Source organism: Balaenoptera physalus (assembly GCF_965194825.1).
Source record: "Balaenoptera physalus genome assembly, chromosome: 6".
NCBI classification, from domain to species: Eukaryota; Metazoa; Chordata; class Mammalia; order Artiodactyla; family Balaenopteridae; genus Balaenoptera; species Balaenoptera physalus.
Genome location: NC_138885.1, coordinates 135,953,976 through 135,961,599, shown reverse-complemented (window position 1 = coordinate 135,961,599; position 7,624 = coordinate 135,953,976). Strand labels below are relative to the sequence as shown.

The 7,624-nt window shown below is 45.7% G+C and overlaps 1 pseudogene across 1 annotated transcript; it reads right to left on the bottom strand.

Annotated features, from left to right (window-relative positions):
* Positions 1 to 3,264: 3,264 nt before the first annotated feature.
* Positions 3,265 to 3,963, bottom strand: LOC309662980 (large ribosomal subunit protein eL15 pseudogene; annotated as a pseudogene). Its single transcript has one exon. The product of its transcript is annotated as a large ribosomal subunit protein eL15 pseudogene (transcript).
* Positions 3,964 to 7,624: the final 3,661 nt, after the last annotated feature.

Here is a 7,624-nt window from a genome sequence, read left to right as displayed (position 1 = left end):
CCAGGGAAAGTTGTGCAGGTGTGCACTGCACAACTCAGGGCCACCATTAATATCACGCATAATCTTACTTGGCAAAAGTTTTGGCTAGGGTGCAGCCTTTTGATCTTACTGTGCTAAATGCCTTTCTCGGCAAACCACTGTGAACCTGAGAGACTGCCAGGGCACAAACACTGCAAGGCTCCCCTGACCCTGGCAGTGTGGCACCCCAGAACTCTTCCCCAAGGGCCCTCCCAGAGGCAGCTCCAAAATCTCCTCGTGGGGAGTGTGGCAGACAGACCCTAGGGTGGCCCCAAGTTCATGCCTTGTAATGCATAATCCCCTCCCCTTGAGGGTGGGTGGAACTGGTGACTTGCTTATAACCCACAGAATATGGGGAAGGTGATGGTGTGTCACTCCCATGACTATGTTACGATGTAGCTGTGGAAGACTGTCTTACTAGCACACACTAGACAGTCTCCTTGCTGGCTTGATAAAGTAAGGAGACATATTCTGGAAGTTCACTTAGCAAGGAACCTAGCAAGGACCTGACGGGGGCGGGGGACCTCCAGTCGACAGCCAGCAAAATGCAGCACCCTCCGTCACTCAGCCAAAAGAAGATGAATTCTGCCAACAACCTGAATGAGCTTGGAAGCAGGTCCTTCCCCAGTTAGGCCTCCAGATGAGAATGCAGCCCGGCCAACACCTGTATTACAGGCCTGTGAGATGCTGCAGTCTCAGAGGACCCAGGGAGGCCATGCCTGGACTACGGCCAGGTAAGAAACATCTGTTGTTCGCACGGCTGAGTGTGTGGTGCTTTGTTACACAGCAATAGGTAGCTGATGCAGAGGGTCTTGGGAATACAGTTCAACTGGAAGCAGAAAACAGGTGAAAGACATAGGGAAGAAATTTGTCTTCAGGTGGTGAACATGCTGTTTTGTGTTCAATTATGTGTTCATTTGGGGTGACATGGGAGTGCAGATGGAATTACGGTAGGTAAAGTCCCTATGGGCCACCCCGGGACTCAGAACTGGGCCCAGGAACCTGCAGGAAGGGGAGGCAGGGCTGGAACCTGGCTTGTTGAAAGGATATATGCTTGGAGAATTCTTGTACCATTAACTGGTATGAAAAGGGTTGCTGGTATCATTTTTAACTTTTGGACTCCATTTGGTTTGGTTAGATTTTAAAAGTTATAATGTTACACCTGAAATATTATGTAATACGTGAACATATAATATTCTAACAGTTTAAGAGGGTACACAAGTTCCCTTCCTAACCCAGTCCCCAGTAACTGTCCCCCAAAGGCAACCACTGTTCAGTTTCCCGTTTGACCTTCCAGACACTTTCAGTGCACAAATGGGATCATACTGTTATGCTCTTTTCCCTTATCTGTATTCATGCATCTGCCCTGTTCCTTTCAGTGGCTACATGGTTGTCCATTGTATGGGTGGATGTGTGTTTACTGTGTCGCCCCTCCCTGGCAAAACACTCAAGATCCTCCAGAACAAGCCACAGTTCAAGGTCAAGGTGATCTCAATTCACGCACAAAGTCATCTACTCTCGCCTGAGGAAGGGGAGACAGAAACCTCAGCCACAGCTCCGGCTCGGCCAACCCCAGGTCCACCCCACTCCAGAACCTGTGAGGCTCCTGCGGCCAGGCTGCCCTCGAGAAGAGTTTCGGGAGCAGCTTTAAGGGTTTGTAACCAAAGGCTGATGCTAGTGGTTTTCTCAAAGCACAGAAAGAGGTGGCGCCAGAGCTAATTCTCTCCATCCTAAAGAGAGATCTGCTTGCTACTTGCAAACAATGGACTGCCCTATCCTTCCCGCCCATCTCCCCCCCCCGCACCCCCGCCAAACACACACACATACGTCCAGCCCCTTCCCTGCTCCAGGTGTGGAGTGCACCTGTAACCACAGAGGCCCCCTGCGGCCCACGCCAGGAGAGCCAGAGAAGGCCTTGATAGCATCCGCCGTGAAGTCTGTGTTCTCCAAGTGGCAGCTGTATATTTAGAGCCCGTAGCCGTGCGGGTTTGGGGCCCTGGTGTCCCTCGTCATCCCTCCTAAGCAGAGCCCGGGTGGATTCAAGTGATCCAGGCTGCCAGGCCATCATGGGCTGAGCTTCAAGTGCAGCTCCGGGAACCAGGACCCACCGTTTCCCTGGGGCTGGTGCCACCTGCAGATTCTCAGAACAAAGACTCCATCACGCATTGGCTGGGGTCTCAGCAGCCATGAGGTTGGCCAGCGTGATGTGACGTCCTGCCCAGCATGCTTGACTTGCCCAAGAAAGAGGGGCAGGTTTGCAAAACTGCTCCCTCAGCTTTCTCAGCACCTCTCTAAGACCTTTGATATTTAAGTCATTCTCTTGACCCGCCTCCACTGTCATTTTTGCATCACATTAATTAATTAATTAATTAATTAATTAATTTTAAATTTTTGGCCATGTTGGGTCTTCCTTGTTGCATGCGGGCGTTCTCTAGTTGTGGCGAGCGGGGGTTGCTCTTCATTGCGGTGCGCGGGCCTCTCATCGTGGTGGCTTCTCTTGTTGCGGAGCACGGGCTCTAGGCGTGCAGGCTTCAGTAGTTGTGGCACGTGGGCTCAGTAGTTGTGGCTCACGGGCTTAGTTGCTCTGCAGCACGTGGGATCTTCCTGGACCAGGGCTCGAACCCGTGTCCCCTGCATTGGCAGGCGGATTCTTTTTTTTTTTTTTTTTTTCGTAAGAGAAAAATCTTGCAACAGGTTTATTCAATTCTCTTAAAAAATGGTGGCATTCCTTTACTTTCTGCCTTTTGGCAGCAGCAGTTACATATATGGAATAGCAGATTAAGTCTAAAAACGTGGGCCCTAGTCAACTTTAGTTTTCGGCATCATGATCATGATAAAGGATCACGACATCCTTCACATTTCCAAGGAAAACCCAATTTAAAGTTTGTCCTTGCCAAACTCCATAAAACAGCCACTCTAGAGTAAACCAGCAGAGCATTGCATCACCCCAATAAAGCTGTAGGTTTCATCACATGCATCAACAAATCTACACAGCTAGTTTCTGCACTCCTCTTTTACAGAATTTTACACCTACTGTTACCAGACAGCATTTTAAACACGGACATATCAACTGCCTAATAAAGCAAAAACAAAGGCATTTCCCTTATTAGAAACAAGCTACACCATCACTTAAAATCTTCAAGCATTATTGCACTTTCACTTTCAGAATTTGACAATGCATTCAGTGAAGCAATCTGCAGACAACTAGTTTTAACAGACAGATTAAAAAACACTTTTAAGCAGACGTGGATGTCCTAAACTGTTTATTAGGTAAGAATTTCACAAACATTACTTATATTAGCGGTAGCGGTGGAGCTGGAGTGTATTGCGCCTTCTCCAGGCTGCGCGGCGAGAACCACCGATCGATCGTGTGGTGGAACTTGTGGCCCTTGCCGAGGCCGCGGCTCTTCCTGCCTGCAGACGTCAGCCCCCGCATCTCCCTGTGCTTGTGGACTGGTTTGGTGATCCACTGGGTGTCAGGGTTTCTTCTGATAGCTTTATGGAAGGGATCGATGAGGATAACCTCAAAAAACTTGTACGTAGAATCTTCACCCACCCAGTAAGAACTCAGGACCCTCAGGGCCCCACAGTGGCGTCCCGCTCGCTCCTCGGCAACAGATGACAGGCTCCGGCAAACTTGAGCTGGTTGACGCCATGGTGGACGGGCTTGCCGTAGGTGGCGCCCTTTGGGACCGGGCGTTTGCGGCCACCGCGGCGCACGCGAACCCGGTATATCACATAACCTTGCTTGGCCTTGTAGCCCAGCCTGCGCGCCTTGTCGGGCCGGGTGGGGCGCGGGGCCCGGTGCAGCGCCGAGAGCTGGCCGTACTGCCAGCAGCGCATCCTGAGCAGAAAGCGCACCACGTCCGACTGCTTCTTCCTCTGCAGCTCCTGGATGTACTTGTGAGCGCCCATCTAGGCTCACCTGATGGCTGCCGCCAAACGGAAAGGTGGCAGGCGGATTCTTAACCACTGCACCACCAGGGGAGTCCCGCTGCATCATTTTTAAACTGCAGTGTTGGATATTTGCATTTGACAATCTACAGGGACACTGACTCACAAAGGCTGGTGGCAGAGGGACGGCCACTGTTCTTGTCTTTTTTAAAATAAATGTTTTTGTTTCAGGATAGATTTAGATTTACAGAACAGCTGCAGAGAGTGCAGAGCTCCCACACAGCCCACACCGTCAGTCCTGTTACTAACATCTTACATCAGCAATGGTACATTTGCAACAATCAATGAGCCAGTATGGACACACATCATTATTAACTAAAGTTTATACTTTATTCAGATTTCCTTGGTTTTCCCCTAAGGTCCTTTTTACATTCAAGATCCCACCTAGGACACCACATGACATGTTGTTGTCATGTCTCCTAAGGCTCTTTTTGGCTGTAACAGTTTTTTCAGTTTTTGATGATCTAGACAGGTTTGGTCACATAGTCCCTCAGTTTGAATTTGTTTGATGTTTCTTTTCATGATTAGACGGAGCTTATCATTTTGGGGGGGAAAACCACGGAGGTGAAGCACATTCTCAGCACATTATATTAAGAATACATATGATCAACATGAGTCACCGCTGAAGACGTGAACTGTCGCCATCCAGCTGAGCGTGTGTCTGCCAGGTTTCTCTACTGTAAGGTTACTTTTATTTTACCATTAGTTGTTTTTTTTGGGCAATTAAAAAAATTGAGATATAATTCACTTAACATAAAACTCACCATTTTAGGACTTCCCTGGTGGCGCAGTGGTTAAGAATCTGCCTGCCAATGCAGGGGACACAGGTTCGAACCCTGGCCCGGGAAGATCCCACATGCCGCGGGACAACTAAGCCCGTGCGCCACAACTACTGACCCTGAGCTCTAGAGCCCATAAGCCACAACTACTGAGCCCACATGCCACATCTACTGAGCCTGTGCTCTAGAGCCCATGAGCCACAACTACTGAGCCCACGTGCCACAACTACTGAAGCCCGTGTGCCTAGAGCCCGTGCTCCGCAACAAGAGAAGCCACCGCAATGAGAAGCCCGCGCACCGCAACAAAGAGTAGCTCCCGCTCGCCGCAATTGGAAAAAGTCAGTGCACACCAACGAAGACCCAACACAGCCAAAAATAAATAAATAAATTTTAAAAAGAAACAAAAACTCACCATTTTAAAGTATCCAATTCAGTTGCTTTTAAGATATTGCCAATTTTGTGCAGACATCACCACTGTCTAATTCTAGAACATTTTCATTAATACCAAAAGAAACCCGTACCTTTTAGCAGTCACTCCCCATTCCCCTCTAGCCAGCCCCTGGCAACCACTAATCCACTTTCTGTCTCTATGGATTTGCCTTTTCTGAACATTTCATATAAATTGAATCATACAATATGAGGCCATTTATGTCTGGCTTCTTTCACTTGGTATGTTTTCAAGATTCAGCTGTGTTGTAGCATGTGTCAATTCTTCATTCCTTTTATGGACGAATATATTCCATTGTATGGATAGACCACATTTGTTTATCCATTTATACTTGATGAACATTTGTGTTGTTTTCACTTTTTGCCTGTTACAAATAATGCTGCTATGAACATTCACATACAAGTTTTTTTTTTCAATTATTGAATCTTTTTTTAACGAAGTATAGTTGATTTACATCATGTTAATTTCAGGTGTACAGCACAGTGATTCAGATATATATATGTGTATACTCAATATTTTGTAATATAGCTTATTACAAAATATTGAGTATAGTTCCTTGTGCTATACAGTAGGTCCTTGTTGTTTATCTATTTTATATATAGTAGTGTGTATATATTCATTACAAACTCCTAATTTATCCCTCCCCGCCTTCCCCTTTGGTAACCATAAGTTTGTTTTCTATGTTTGTGGGTCTATTTCTGCTTTGTTAATAAGTTCATTTGTAGCTTTTCTTTTCAGTTCCACATATAAGCAATATCATATGATATTTGTCTTTCTCTTTCTGACTTACTTCACTTAGTATGACAATCTCTAGGTCCATCCATGTTGCTGCAAATGGCATTACTTCATTCTTCTTTATGGCTGAGTAATATTCCATTGTATATAGGATATATGTTTTCAATTATCTTAAATAGATACCTCAAAGTGGAATTGCTGAATTAAATGGTGAACTGTCATATTGGATATTAGGACACTTAAAAGTTTGCCAACATGATGTACAAAAACTAGTATCATTATTGTTTGAATAATGCATTCCCTGATCCCCTTGAGGAATTATTGTTTGAATTTGCATTTCCCTGATCCCCTTGAGGAAGGGCATCTTTTCATATACTCATCATACATTTGTCACATACCTTTTCATACATTTACTCATATATTTCCACTTTCTTTCTCTGCTTTCCTCATGCTCTGTAAACCATTCCAGGGCACGGAATAACATGGTAACACAAATCTGATCACAAAACACAAAATCATGACAAAAGGATTCCCCAGAGAAAAACTACAGACCCACTTATGAATATATATGCAAGAACGCTAAAGAAAACAGAGGCATTTTGTGCATTAAATATGTTCCTGAAAATGTGTATATAGTCAAATTGTGCAAGCAGAGTGCTATTGTGGAGTGAAATCATCTGGAAATGGGTAAAGGACCTAGGAGGTAATTTGCTCCAGAAGACTCCCGTGGGCAGTATCCAAGAAGAGGCTTGCCTCGAGGTAACCAGATACGCACAACACAAAAAGCAGTATATGTGAGTAGAGACTCAGGTACTGGTGAGTGGGTGATGCAAACGTTCAAAATGGATCTAGCAATATTCACAGAAAGCTTGAATCCCCTTGCTTCCCAAATTCTATTTCTAAACACTTGTTTTAAGGAATAGAATAAGGACATGCACATCAGAGTATATTTTTACACAGCAATAAGCAAAACAGACAAAACCCCACCTTTAGAAATTTATAAAGACTGTGTAGTCATTTTGTTAAACGACATTTTAAAAATTGAAAACGTCATTTACAAAACTGTATGGGCCCATTTTTTTTCTTTTGGTTTATCTATCATCCATGTACTACCTAAGTACAAATTAAAGTTTGGAAGACCGTATGCCAAAACGTATGTTAGAATTACCTGAATGCTAAGAATGAAGGCTTTTTATTTGCTTATTTTATTTTGTTTCTACAATGTACAGGTTACTTCTATTGATATAATAAAAGTTAATTATTATTGGCAAGACAATAAGAAATAGAGGGAAACTGCTAATACGTTAAACGCCTGACACTACAGGATTGGCTCACGAGGTTGCAATTCACTGTTATTACCGATAATTACAGTGAGTTAATTCAATAAGCACTTTTTGAGTGCCAACCGTGTGCGGGGCACTGGGAAGTTCTTTAGCTGTTCCGCGCTGTACATGTGACAGCCCTTAGTGAAAAAGATAAGGGACTGGAGTAAGAGAGAGAAGTAAAGACGGGTCTTGGGCTGGGCAGGTGGCAGGCGCTGCTGCTCAGCTGACAGGTCGCCTCCTGCCTTGGGTCGCCCCCGCCCCGCCGCACCCCGCCCCGCCCCGCCCCGCCCCACTCCAGCCGCGGCCTCCGACTCGCGAGCGCCCCTAGCGGAGGGCCGAACACCTGGTGCAGGGTTTCTTACCTT